The sequence below is a fragment of the Canis lupus genome, chromosome 32, assembly GCF_003254725.2.
Source record: "Canis lupus dingo isolate Sandy chromosome 32, ASM325472v2, whole genome shotgun sequence".
NCBI lineage: Eukaryota > Metazoa > Chordata > Mammalia > Carnivora > Canidae > Canis > Canis lupus.
Genome location: NC_064274.1, coordinates 3,672,509 through 3,687,727, shown reverse-complemented (window position 1 = coordinate 3,687,727; position 15,219 = coordinate 3,672,509). Strand labels below are relative to the sequence as shown.

The window sequence follows — 15,219 nt, the reverse complement described above, 5'->3', positions numbered from 1 at the left end:
AATGTCATGAGATAAATAAAGACTTTGAATCGAAATTTCTTATATTTGGGTTCATGGATATAGAGAAAAAAAATCTCAATGGGCTTCAGAGAGTCCATAAATCATCTGAATTTAGAGGCAAATGTGGGTGTGGGTGTGTATATGTATAATTTTCTATGTGCGCACACATAGACACTGAATATGCAAAAGGAATGAATACATGAGTGAATGACCCTCATATTAGGATATAACAATGGTGTCAGTTGGTTATAGAAACTCAGAATTCCATTTTTGAAAAACAAGAATCGGGGATCCCTGGGTGGCGCAGCGGTTTAGCGCCTGCCTTTGGCCCAGGGCGTGATCCTGGAGACCCGGGATCGAATCCCACGTCGGGCTCCCGGTGCATGGAGCCTGCTTCTCCCTCTGCCTGTGTCTCTGACTCTCTCTCTCTCTCTCTCTCTCACTGTGTGCCTATCATAAATAAAAAAAAAAAAAAGAAAAAAAAAAAACAAGAATGGGGGCACTTGGGTGGTACAGTTGGTTGGGCATCCCATTTTGGTTTCTGTTGGGGTCGTGAACTCAAGCCCTATGGGGTTCTGTGTTCAGCACAGAGTCTGGTTAAAACTGCTTCTTCTCTCTCCACCCCTCCCCCTCTCAAATAAATAAATATATTTTAAAAATAAGAATGAATCTATTTGTACCTAGATATTAATTTTACATATTAATTAGTCACTTACTGCCTATTAGGAACTATGCTGTCTTTAATGCATTTTTTCTTTTTTTTAAGATTTTATTTATTTATTCATGAGAGACAGAGAGAGAGAGAGAGAGATGCAGAGACATAGAGAGAGATGAAGCAGGCTCCATGCAAGGAGCCTGACATGGGACTCAATCCAGGGTCTCTAGGATCACGCCCAGGGCTGAAGGCGGCACTAAACCCCTGAGCCACCCGGGCTGCCCTGCATTTTTTCCTCTTATACTACAGGCATATCTTCTGAAGTAAGAATTAAGAGCCTTGTTTTTCAGATGTCTCAGAGAGACAGACTTCTCTGCACTCTCTCAATTGGTAATCTAGAATGAGACTTCCTGACTCCAAATTCCACTTCTTTTCTTTTATATGACATTTACTCCTTTAATAATGGTTTCCATTTTAGTGTAAACAGACTACCACCCCAATAGCAAAAGACAGAGTTAGCCAAGTCTATGGTAACATAAGAAGACATATAAGTAGGAGACTACTTTTAGGTAATATTTCTTTTAATATTTCTTTATGCAAGTCTACAGGATATCAATATTATTATTCTCAAGACATGTGTTTTCCTTTGCAAACTTCCTGTAGCAGCCAATATCAAACAGCGGCAAGACTTTCCAGCACATATGTTTAAGTCCTAACCGTTAGCCTAAGACAAAGCAAGTGGGCATTCCACCCTGAAAGCCAGTTCACAACAAGACAGCTATTTTTCCTATTTCTCCATGAATGCATTTCTAGGAGTGAAGTCACTGAAAAAGATTCATGTGTAGCCCCTAAAACACTAGGCAGATTAAACCCCCAAAAATGATCAGTAAGATTGATGTGAGAAATTTAAGAGCTGAAAGGATGTATCATGTTCAAATTAGATAAAGCCATTAAATCAGGGCTAATCCCATAGAGGGGACCTGTGCAGGGCTCAGGATTGGGGGTCTGGGGGGTTAGTCATTTGTATGTCCTTGCCTGAAGGAGTGTCAAGTTGGACTCTCCAACATTGTTCCAACTACATAACTCTTACATTAGTGACGACTTAATAGATTTCCTCACTTCTAAACACGAATTTGTTCTTCTCAGTATGTCTTTTATGATTAACCATGGTTTTATTTTCATTTTTGTTCATTATCAATTTCATCACTGAAGACTGTCCATATTTCTTTAATGTTGTGACAGGAATCCTTTACTGAAGCTAAAAAAAAAAACAAACAAGAATGAAACAAGCTAAGAGAATAACACTGTACTCCATTTTTCCATTTAAAATGTTACAAAACAGCTTTCAGTTTAAAAATTTTTGACAGTGTATATTCAATTCTTCAACTAACAGATGCATGTACATAAAATTATATGATTGAAATTCAGTGTCAGGGGCTTTAGTCATTTAATTTGGGCAAACTTAAGACATTGGTTCATAATATAGCTATTGAAATATCTCTAATAATGAGAGGGATTTTTATGAAATGGTGACATGGAAGTGTTTATTGAATTTAAAAGGGGTGGTTTATGGCAATATTTTTAAAGGAAATTAATATAATTCATTTTTTAAATGAAAAGTGATTTATTTGTTTTATTTTTTTAAAGAAATCAATTTATAAGGAAATTGAGTGAACAACATATGTCTATTCAGTGAAAGAAGAAACCAAACCTTCTCTTAGGACTTTTGGTCCAGAGTTCTTCACCCTAAAACTTCAACCATTGATAATGTTTTTACTAATTAAGAAATATTAGAACTATTAGCTACTACTTAATAAAAAAAATGAAGACACTGAGAACTACTGATAAGGTATGCTTCATGTTCTTATCAAGATTTTGAGATATATTTCTCAAATGACTAAATGACCTTAATAAAAGGTAATAGATAAATGCCTTTAGCGAAGACAATCTAGTAAAGAAAATAGTTTCCAATTGTGAAGTCTAGCTTGAAAGTGGTCCTTGGAAGTCCTACTCAAAATGCCGGTCTGAGAATTTAAATCAACTTTGTCAGAAATACAGTTTGATTCAGCTATAGATACTGTTTTTTCATTACAAGACACTCACAATAAAGAAAGCAATGTGTTGATTTCCATTCTGGGGCAAGCTCCCTAGTGTATGATGGACTGGACTGTTTAGATACTGCCACCAGTTGCCTAACCACATTTTATGTAGCATTTGTCTAAGAAAAGATTATTTCAATGCATCATCACTGTTAAATATCTGTTTCTAATCAAGATTTTAAAATCACATGTGAATAAAGTGGGGCTTTAAAATAGGCAACTGATTTTTCTCAAACCAGTGCTATTTTCACGTACATAAATAACTAAAGGAGAGTTTTAGAAAAATATACTGCTATTTAGGGAAAACTGTAAGAAAATAACATTTAGGAAATGAACATAAAAGACCAAAAGTTCACATGTTGTACTGTCTTCAGCAATCTTCCCATAACTGACAGGCAAGGGTAATGGTAATATTTATTTTCTCTTTTATTGTAGATTGAACCATTTTATAACTAGGGTTATAAGTAAAGGAATGTTGGCCATTTTCCACTTAGGAATGAGGAACTTTAGCTTGTAAGCACCTGCTTATATTAGCTTAGGCTTTCTTAATGACATCTGTCTTACTATGTTTGTGATGCTATGGCAGAATACCATAAAATGGATGGCATAAACAAGTAACATTTATCTTCCAGAGTTCTCAGTGAACTCTTTCACAGTTTCTCAGTTCGGGGCTGAGAAGTCCAAGATCAAAATCCTGGCCATTCAACATCTGATGAGAGTCATTTTTTTAGTTTCCAGACAGCTTCCTTTTCTCTGTGTTCCTCACATGGTAGAGAGAAAGAAGAAAAGGAGGGCCTCTGGTCTCTTCTTATAAGGACACTAATCCCATCATGAGGAATCCACCCTCAAGACCTCATCTAAGCTTAATTATCTCTCAAAGGTCCCATCTCCAAATACCATCACATTAGGGTTTTTAACATATCAATTTTGTGACGGAAACATTTAGCTCATAGCAATAAAGTGAATGTCATCTAAAATATATTGGTCCCCAGATTAAGACCAAAAGCGTGTTTAAAATATTTTTGAGCTAGAGATAGGTCAGGATAACTCTAGAATGGAAATGTAATCTTCCTACAGGGAAACAGACTATCCATTGTTCTGATAATTTAGTAGGATAATTGAGTGTGTGCCACAGAAACCAAGCACTTCTCTCACTCTCTTATCCTTTGGATTTACAGAAAAAAGCAGATACATCATTTATATAATGAATGGGATCATTCCATAGCAATTTGGGAAGTCCAGATCACTTCAATATAGAACGTTAACTGTGTCTGTGGCTCATCATATGAGCTCCAACACTGACTGGGTAACCTTAGGCAAGTTACTTGGTCTTTCTCTGTCCAGTTTGCCAATTTATAAAGCAGAGATAATCACAGGATTTATCTCTAGAGAAGGGATTATATGAGATAACCAAGTAAAGAGCTTAGCACAGCAACAGTGGTAAGCACTCAATAGATGCTACTATTGCTATTTAGATATGGTGATTTCACCTAACTCAGGAGTCTTCGTTTTACAAATGTGTCAAGGTTAACTTAGATTCCAGTGTCCTAAGTGGTGGCAGGCGTTATTGTTTTTAAGAATGGGTTGACCTTAAGGAAATGTATTTTCCCTACAGACCCAACATGACCACTTACACATTTGACAAGTATAACATTTTTTAAAGAAAATAACATTTTACCTCTAGCTTCTGGATCTTTTGTTCAAGACAAGGCTCTATCAGAAACAATAGCTTTGGAAAAAAAAAAAAAAGAAACAATAGCTTTGTTATAAGACATTTTATTCTAGGAAAGGTGGTTTTGCATATTCAGTAGGGCTCCAGGCTAGTGATTTTGTGGTTAGGTTTCTTGTCTTCTAGGAAGCCCTTGACAAAGGTCACAATCTGCTCGTTCTTCTTATTAAAATAAAGATGGAAAGCATTGATGATAACTCTGCCCAGCAGCTAACTTCATCATCTGTAGCAGTTTCAACATATGCTTGTGAGATAATGAAAAATATAGCATTAAATACGCTGGCAGATTGAATCTTGTTTCAGGGTAAATAAGGTAAGTCATTTTTTTCCCTCTTCATTTCCTCAGAACCTGTTTAGCATTAGACTGTTAATATCATCACTGATACATGACAAAACCGTTGCATAATATACTGCGTTTCAGACCAACCCCCACATAAAAGAGAGCAACGAAAAACTATGAACATTAATCGGGCATTCAAAATAATGAAGTGCTTCAAGCCAACCCTCTTCTAAAGCCTTCTACTCCAAGTTTTGCAGGAACAAATAGTTTTATAAATCTGACATGCTTTCCTGGTCCCATTTTAATATTACGAAAATGTCATTTTTCTGAGCTATAGTCAATAGTCAAGAATATATTTTATAGCCAATAGTAAAAATATTCTGTGCAATCTTTATGATGTGATCTTTTTTTTAAGAAACAAGTTTAGAATCTAAAAAACAAGTTTGTCAATATTGGGAAGAAAGGAAGAAAGGATTATTTACACTCTAATCTTCAAAAACTAGGAAAATACACATAATGGTTTTCAGCAACCAATATTTTGTCATGGTACATTTTCACCTGGGGAAATTATAGCTATATGAAGTCTACATATATTTTTAATCTAATAATAATTTTAAAATGCTACTAATAAAAAGTATGTAACTATTCATTTCAGAGAAATATCAAATAAGTTAACAGCAATTGAATTTGTGATTATAGTGGGGAGTATAGCTCAGGAAAATTTTCTACACACACACAATTCCAAAAAAATTCTCATTTTAAATTAAAATATGATTTGGGGCATCTGGATAACTGTCAGTTAAGCCTCTGATCCTTGATTTTGGCATGGGTCATGATCTCAGAGCCGTGGAATTGAGCTTCACATTAGGCTCCATGCTCACAGAGGAGTCTGCTTGGAATTCTCTCTCTTTTCTCTTCCTCTACCCCTCTTGTCCCCGTATGTGTACATGTGCATGCTCTCTCTCTCTCTCAAATAAATAAATAAAATCTTTAGAAATAAAATAAAATATGATTTAAGAATGAAAGTATTTACTCATTTTATTAAGATAAAAACTTAATTAGAAGCTGGCTTTTTATTGATTTTATCCTTTGGTTGGTAACTCTATGTTACCATGTTGTGCTTTTATGTCACAAGTACATTTCTATGGCCTGTCCTGTGTCCCTTGATCCTAGATGATAAACACACTTTGTTCAGTTGTTTCCATTACACTAGAAGATAGTCTCAGTTGCTCACTCTGAGTTGTCCCATTTATGCTATTGCCATCAAATTCATCTTTCAAAAGTAACGTTAGGACAAACATCTTCCCTCTACTGGCTCTGGTTTACAGAAACAATAAATGGCTCAGCTGTAGCCATTGCTTCACAATCTAATTAAAACAAGAAATTGCAGATGCTGTGGATTTTTTTTTTTTTTTTTATGCCTAATGATACAAGCAACTGCATGGAGCACATATGCTCATTTTCTATTCTCTTACAAAGACTACAGAGAACCTGAACTTGCAACAAGCATGGGATGTGGTATGTTAAGTGTTATTCAAGGTCAAATGTTTTTAGAAGTAAAAATAGCAACATTAATCAAGTGATTTCTTGTATTGTAGTCTAAGATTTAATGCTTTTTTAAATTTAAAGCCTGAAATCTATCATATGAATATATCAAGCCCAAATCCACTTTGAATTATGCCTACATAGTCTTTAAGATAGTATTTCCCATGTGTTTATTTTAGACTGATTTCCATTTTCTTTTAATTGTATGTTTTCAATATGAACTGAAGTATACAAGTAATATACATGAAAGCTTTAAGCATAACAAAGAAAACACCTATGAACCAACCCACCACCCAATTTAACAATGTTAACATGACAAATATCATTGACTCGTCCATTTTTTTTCCCTTTTTTTTTTTTAAGTTTTATCATATTCAGTTCAAAATACCATCAGATTGCCCTTGTGATTTCTTCTTTGACCCCTAGGATATTTAGAAATACATTGTATAGTCTCCAAATATTTGGGTATTTTCTATTATCTTCTGTTACTGATTTCTAATTTAATTCTATTATGGTCAAAGCTCATACATGCTCTGATGATTTAAATCCTTTTAAATTTATTGGCCTGTTTTATGGTCCAGAATATGTTCTATATTAGTAACTTTGTTATGTGCACTACAGATTCTGCTGTTCTATAAATTCGATTAGGTAAAATTAGTTGATAGCATTAAGTGTTCTACATACTTACTGATTTGCTGTCTGCTTGTTCTGTCAGTTATTGAGGGCAAAATATTGAAATTTCCAGCTATAATTGAAGATTTGTCTATTTCAGTTCTGTTTTTTACTTCATGTATTTTGAAGCTCTCTTCTTAAGTTAAAAATCTTTCAAATTGTTCTGTCCTGTTGGATCTTTTATCATTATGAAATGACTTTCTTTTTCACTGATGGTAAGTTTTAATATCTGTAGGTCATGTCCCCACATATTTTTCTTTTTCTTCAGTTCAGTGGTATCTTGGTTATTCTAAGACTTTTGCTCTTTCATACACATTTTTTTCATATACATATAAAAATCATCTTGCGAAGTTTCCCAAAGTCCCTAATGAGGTTTTGTTAGAATTTCTTTGAAATTTTACATCAAATTTGTGAAGACAGGGACAAGAACTTGATAAAGGATATCTGCTCAGAACATATAGTAAACTATATATTTAACACCTAAACATTAAAGACTAACATTACCCCTAAAACCAGAAAGTGGTTAAAGAGAATGCTTATTACTACTTCTATTCAATATTGTACTGGAGGATCTACCCAGCTCAAAAAGACGTAAAAATCAATATGTAAGTAGAAAAGGGGGAAAAGTTGTCGTTATTAATTAAATGATGCATTTGCCCCCATAGAAAATCCAAAAACAAAAACAAAACCCTACAAGCAAATTACTAAAAGTAATAAAGTAATTTAGTGAGTTCACTGAAGTTTTCAGGAATATTTAGTAAACTCAAAAATTACAATATCAATAAAAAGTAAGATACCTAGGAATAAGTCTAATTATGAATAAAACTTAATGAAGAAACTATAAAAATTAATTGAAATACAAATTCTAATTATGGTGAGGATATATACAAGAGAAATTCTTTTAACTTAATGGTAGCTATGTATGGTACAACCATCTTGAAATAACTTAGCCAAACTTAGTACTGAGTTGGAAAACATAAAAAGAATTCCTAAAATTACAAAAAAATAAATAAGAGACATATTCAAATGTATTTATTTATAGACATTCATGTGGTAAGCAAAATTCTAAATTGGCCCCTAAGATTTTCACCCTCTGGTGTATACATATCCTGTAAAATGCTCTCACCTTGAGTATGAGCAGGACTTATGAACCTGATGAGATATCACCTCCAGGATTATTTTATATTATGTGGCAGAAAGGAGTTTGTGGAAGTAATTAAGATCTGTGATTAGTTGACTTTGAGTTAATCAAAAGAAATAACACTCTCGGTGGGCCTGACCTAATCAAGGAACCCTGAAAAGAAGAAGACATTCAAAGCTAAACATATCTCTTTTGCTGGCTTTGAATAAGCAAACTTGCCATGTTGCAGAATAGTTCATATGCTACGTAAGTTAAGTGGCCCCCAAACTAAGAAAGTCTGCAGCTGGCAGACAACAAGAAAGCAGAGACCTCAGTCTCACATTACAAAAAACTAAATTCTACCAACAGCTTGGAAGCTTCTGAAGAGACTCTGATCAACATCTTTATTTTGACTTTTTGAGATCCTAAGTAAAGAAAACCAGCTAGCTGATCCATGCTGTGCCCAGACTCCTGACCCATAAAACCATAAAATAACAAATTTGTGATGTTTTCAAAGTCTAAATTTGTGGTAAGTTGTTATGCAACAGTAGAAAAATAACACAGTTTGTAATGGCAAAACAAAAACCAAAAACAAAACAAAGCCATTCTAGAATAACCCATATGTCTATGAGTAGCAAATGAATTAATGAATTATTTCATTATAGTCATAAAATGTGCTAAACCATGATAAAATTAAATAAACTATATCAACATAAATTGATCTCAAAAAGCTATTCAGCAAAAACATGCAAATCATAAAAATATACTCCCTATGACTCTATTTATATAATTGTTAAAACAGGAAAAATTAAATGATATATCATTTAGAGACATTTATCAATGAGAAATGGTTAATATACAATGTCAAGATTGAGATTGCCTTTGGTGGAGGAAGATACTTGTGAGGGTTATAAAAGCGGCTTCAAAGATGTTGTTAGCCTACTTCTTAGGCTCAGTGGTGAGTACGTGGGAGCTTATTATTTTTAAAATTCTGCATATATGTTAAAAATGGTATTTTAAATGGAAAAGTTACCACTAAGAGTTTATAATCCTGTTTTGTTTTTTTTAAAAAATATTTTATTTATTTATTCATGACAGACACAGAGAGAGAGAGAGGGAGAGGCAGAGACACAGGCAGAGGGAGAAGCAGGCTCCATGCAGGGAGCCTGACATGGGACTCAATCCCAGGTCTCCAGGATCACACCCCGGGCTGAAGGTGGTGCTAAACCGCTGAGCCACCAGGGATGCCCTATAATCCTGTTTTTTTTTTTTTTTTTTAAAGTCCCTAAACTCCAGAAAGTTAATTTCTTGTCTTCCTAGATTAGAAATCGAGTAATAAGTTCATCAAGTGGAAAAAAATTATGTATGGCTCTCCAAGTGCATTTAAATACAGCAACAGCAGTAGCAGCCATGGTAGTAGTCATCTCTTCACCCTAATTATTGATGGCAGTTGAGGCAGATTAGCAAAGTGAGCCAGGAGACTAGTGACCCAGGTGTCATCTTTCTTCTGCTGTGTTGTATGCTTTGCATGTTCAATCTGTGCTGTGTTGGGAAACTGAAGCCAAGAGAAAACCCAAGCACTAATAATGGAGAAAGAGAAAAAGAAAAAGAGAAAGACACAAAAGCTGAAAGCAGGGAGAGAAAACAAATTTAAATATGCTTCACATTTTTTGGATTAATTAGAAAGTGAATCATAAACCACTGTTTAACTGGCAATGTGATTGTGGATGAATTATTTATTCAATTGAAACACACCACCTATGTTTACAATATTGAACTGTTTTGCTTATACATCTTGAGTATTGAACCATTTTGCTTATGAGAAGAATATCTTAGTAAGGGTCCTGAGAAACTCCGTGGAACCAGAACTCGTGAACCTTCCTAATGAAATCTTGAAAGACAAGCCAGTTCTCTGTTTCTACACTAAGTTTCCAAATCTAATTCTACTTCTCTAATGGTTGTCTTGAATCTCATGACCACTATGGCTAAGTGAACGATCTGAGCTAGATCTACGGCAGGAACACCTTGCAATAAGACTTTGTATAGGGGATCCCTGGGTGACTCAGCAGTTGAGCATCTGCCTTCAGCACAGAGTGTGATCCTGGAGTCCCTGGATCAAGTCCCACATCAGGCTCCCTGCACAGAGCCTGCTTCTCCCTCTGCCTGTGTCTCTGCCTCTCTCTCTCTCTCTCTCTCTCTCATGAATAAATAAATAAACTCTTAAAAAAAAAAGACTTTGTATAGATGTACCAAAAGTTTCTTATAACAAAATGTTGCTAACTCAGATTTCACAAAGCTTAATTCTCACAACCAGCTAAAAAGGATCACTGGGTATCTTCTAAATTACCAGGCACTTTTAACACATTCTACTTTGCAAACTAATTCTAGCCTACAATAATAGGAATGTGCATAAACAGGGTGGTAGTATCTATATATGTTATTGCTGTGGCTTAAAAAAGATCAAATTACTAACTATAAAAAATTATCACTAAGAATAAGGAAAAAAGAATTCACCAATTTTCCCCTTCCAGCATAAAAATTTTTAATAATCATTTGCTGTTAGGTTAGAGGAAATGATTTTCATTTAGTGAATTCCAACTTAATATTTAAGTATTAGGACACTGCCTTATCCCTGTCCTCTTTGACTCCCACTATCCCACTCCCAACAATAAAATTCATCTGTACTAGACTAACAGTCACAAAATTTTAGAACTAGAAAAGATTCAAGATAACATGTGGCTCAGCTGAACAATAACACTATATTTGGGGTGGTAGTTAAAATTTCTTTTTGAAATGAACACTAGAAAAGTAAAACTGGATTTTTCCCATAGACCATCATTGAGAAGGTTTATTAGCTCCCTGAATTTGAGAAAGAATTCACTTTTTAACAGCTGGATTTTGGCATACACACACAAAATAATAATAATTAGGTCAACTATTTTCAAGGGGAATAGGACCTTGCAGCATGGAGACTATAAAGGAACAACATTTATAAATGTTGGCAACCAGTTGTACACTAGGAAACCAAAAGCAATTTATGTAGGAATTTGCCATCTCTCTAAAATCTATGACTAATTTCTCAAGTGGTTTTATTTCTCATACTTAATCACTCTACTTCCTACTTCAAAATATAGGTGAGGGGATTTGGTTGCATCCAATGCTCCAAAGGGATCATGGAACAAAATATGCCAGTGAGGTTTTAAGAAGGCTGCTTATATAACTAACAATGGAACACCTTATAAGATTTAAATGGAAAAATGAGATAAATTTTTCTCTTCTTGGATACTTTCAAAAGCTGGAGACTATTATTCTCTTTTCTGTTTGTCATTGCAGGATTGCTTTTCTTTTTTATTTTTTAAAAGATTTTATTGATTTATTTGAGAGAGAGAAAGTATGAGCAGGGGGAGTGGTAAGGAGAAGTAGAGAGAGAAGCAGACTCCCCGCTGAGCCCTAAACTGAGCTAGATCCCAGGACCCTAGATCATAACCTGAGCCAAAGGCAGACACTTAACCAACCGAGCCACTCAGGTACCCCAGGACTACTTTTCTTAATCAAATTATTTTGGAGCCAATTCATAACTTCTGCTATTTATAAATAAATTTTGTCGTATTGCCTTTGCCCCCAATTTTCCTTCTCATCAAGTATACCTATCAGTCAGCCCTTTCAGGGTTTCAAGTTAAGCTCTTTTCATAGGAAAACTACATTTGATAATAATATTAATCTTTGCATGAAGCTCTTATATACATCATCCCATTCCATTCTTTTTTTTTATTTTTTTTAAGATTTTATTTATTCATCAGAGACAGGCAGAGGGAGAAGTAGGCTCCATGTAGGAAGCCCGATGTGGGACTCGATCCCAGGGCCCCCTGGATCACACCCTGAACCAAAGGCAGACAACCGCTGAGCCACCCAGGCGTCCCCCATTCCATTCTTAAAGTAGCAGTGTTGATATATAGATTTCCATTCTTTAGAGAAGAAAAGAGAATGCTTGGAAAAGTGAAGTGGCCTGCCCAAGATCACAGCTAAATAAATGACCGAACTAAGAATAGAAGTGAAATTTCTTTGCACAATGCTCAGTATGATTTCTTAAAGCCACACTTCTCCTTAGATGCATCAGCTTGTCTCTGTTCATCACTCCTCTCTTCTTACTCTTCACTTCCATATCTATTTCCATGCAATAATGTTTATGAGCTTGCATCCAAATTGCTGTGGACACAACACTAATTACAAGGGACTTCTGGCAATCTCCAAAGGCCTTGCAGTGCCTGAATTCTCTGTGGCACCAGTACCAACTGAGATACTTATGAGGAAATAGTATAGAGTTGATGAAACAAGTTTCTGGTGCCTTTGCAAGCAGCGAGTCTGTAAATTTAAAGAGGTCTTCCTTCTCTTCTGAAGACAGTGAATTCATGACTGTCTCTGAATATTTTGCCTTACTATCATTCTTTAGTGGCTGGAGTATTTAGGTTTTATATGTCAGTCTGGGAAAATCACATACAACTTAAATTCACATTAAAAATATAGTCAATTACTATCATTCCTATCAGGGAATATCCAGGAAATTACTGTAGGTAACTTAAATTGAGGAGATTTAATACATAAGTAATGAGTGATGGAATTGTTGAGAAGCCAGTAGAGGATGATGAAACAACCCTGGTGGTTTCCACAATTGCAAGAAGCTACTACCACTTCTGGCCCTAGAAGGACAAAGGGGGAAAGTCTTATTATCAGAGACTGGAAATCACGATTGGTGGTGGAAACACTAGAACTCAGCAAAGGCTTTGTAGTGAAGAAAATAAAAAAACACAGAGGACACTGGCCATTATAGAAAGATATTACCCATGGATAAGCTAGAAAGAAGAAATACCCTGGTTTCTCTCATCTTTTTTTTCCTCCCATCACCACTTCAACCCCAGGCCTTGCATGTACCAAATTTACCAAAAGCCAGTTTGCAAGTTAAGTCTGAGAAACATTTTGTGGGTGAAGGGTCAAAAATAAATATTAGTAAGCAGACAATGACCAATCCACTTCCTAAGGCATAAAAGAGGAAACTTAGAGCTGCAAACGGATTGCTGAATTATGTTCAATTTACTTTTCTTTTATATAATAAAAATCATCTGCAAATTTCTAAGTAGCCTAGACATTGTAGCATTTGGTACATAATGTAGCTGGTTAGTGAAAATCAGGCAAAGTATAGAAAGTAATGTAGCATAAGTACTATCATATTTTCTCATTATACACTTTAAGCAACAATAATGGATATCATTACACAAAAATATGTACTAAAATCATACAATTTACTTGGATTGTATAAAGAAAGGATTTACTTCGTCTGTCAAGATATGTATACCTCCAATTACATATTCATTATATAAGCACCCACTCAAGACCTACTATGTGGTATGTAATTTGCCAATCCCTAGAAAAGCAAGTATTTTTATAAGACAGGATCATGTCCTCAAAAAATGGAGGGTAGGAATTAAGAATAAAGTAAATGATATATATATACTACATAAATATGATTGAGAGGAGCACACAAATAAGAAAATAATTCATTTTTTCCAGCAGGAAGCAAGTCAAAGAAGACTGAACAAAAGAGAGGATTTCTGGGTTTGTTTTTTAAGATTTTATTTGTTTATTTGAGAGAGAGCTCAAGAGGGTGAAGAGGACAAGCAGGGGGAGAGGCAGAGAGAGGGAGAAGCAGACTCCCCCATGAGCAGGGAGTCCAACTTGGGGCTTGATCCCAGGACCCTGGGATCATGACCTGAACTGAAGGCAGACGCTTAACCGATAGAGCCACCTGTGCTTCTTAGAAGAGAGGCTCTTTGAACCTAATCTGAAAATATAAGAAAAATCAAAGCAAATGCTTCATCTCTCTGAAGGCTTCCCATTCACACAATAATCTTATAATGATTGCTTATATGCCACCTTCTGTATTGATTATAACACTGAATCATTTGCTTACTTCAAGAAAATGCTTGAAAATAACCTCTCACATTTCTATCCACTTAGAAATTCCAGAAACTTAGCAGAGATATTCATAATTTTAAAGCGGTACATGCTACAGCATTAACTCCTTTTTCTGTCATTTCAAACCCTGTCCCTTTGCTATTCTGCTTCCTACATACTACTGAATACTTTATAGCAGTGGATCTTTGTTGTAACTTGCATTCTTTCCCAGTACAACCCAAGAGTCATACAGATCTGCTGTATGAGAGGCTGTAATCAAAAATTTTCTTTGTTTTCCACATTTGGAAAGGGATTCAGATAACATTTCGTATACTGGAAACTCTACACAAGATATAGATGAACTTGTTAGCCACTCTCGTACTGGAAAATGTGATACCTAAATCTTACTGCTTCTGTAGACCTTCTTCTGTGCTACAAAGACTCTAAAAATATATGGTGGTGCCTATCTCAGATTCACTACTTGAGACACTACATACCTATACTAGGAGTGAGGACATCCTTTAGGATAAAAACTGATCTCAAATTTCACAAATGTTTACCACCTAACTAGCTTTTGCATATATAGCATAATAACATAGCTTCTAATTCAAAACTTCTATTGCATGAAATTTAAACTAACCTTCCAGATTCATGACTTTTGCCACAAGAAGACAAAGAGGCTTTGTTCTCCTTTAAAAATAACAACAACAAAAAAACAATCTTATAGAGAATCTCAGCCTGAAGTCTTGATAATCATAAGCCCATATGTTTTCATGCTATGAGGAGAAAGAAACCATTTTAGGTGTGAATACAGATTCATGCAGACAAAAAATAGCCCATTGCTTAATGTGAGTCCACTCTGCCCGGATTTGGTTCTTGTCTGCAGCTGCTATTCTGATTGAGGTTTCCTCTATTTTGGTCTTGAGCACCTCTCTGACTTGAACTCTTCCCCACATAGTCACAGCATTCCTAAATACACAATCACACTCTAACACCAGCCTAAAAAAAAAATTTATTCTTCTCTGCCAACAGAGAAGGCTGGGTTTTTATTGAACCCAGCCTCTTTGCTCCTGTTTCAATGCAAGAGGAGTTTCATGACTGTCTTACGGACACTGCCCATTGCCCACAAAACCAGTGCTAACTTCAAAAACTTTTTTTCCCCAATTTTTA

The 15,219-nt window shown here is 35.2% G+C and overlaps 1 long non-coding RNA gene across 1 annotated transcript in view; it reads right to left on the bottom strand.

The window, feature by feature from the left end:
- Positions 1 to 1,039: 1,039 nt before the first annotated feature.
- The window catches only part of LOC112646670 (uncharacterized), a 51,450-nt gene continuing 37,270 nt past the window's right edge, over positions 1,040 to 15,219 (bottom strand). Inside the window, exons 2-3 of the long non-coding RNA XR_003127772.3 lie at positions 4,433 to 4,483; positions 1,040 to 1,913 (exon numbers count right to left, since the gene is read on the bottom strand). This is a non-coding gene — a long non-coding RNA (uncharacterized LOC112646670). The remainder of the gene's footprint in view (positions 1,914 to 4,432; positions 4,484 to 15,219) is intronic.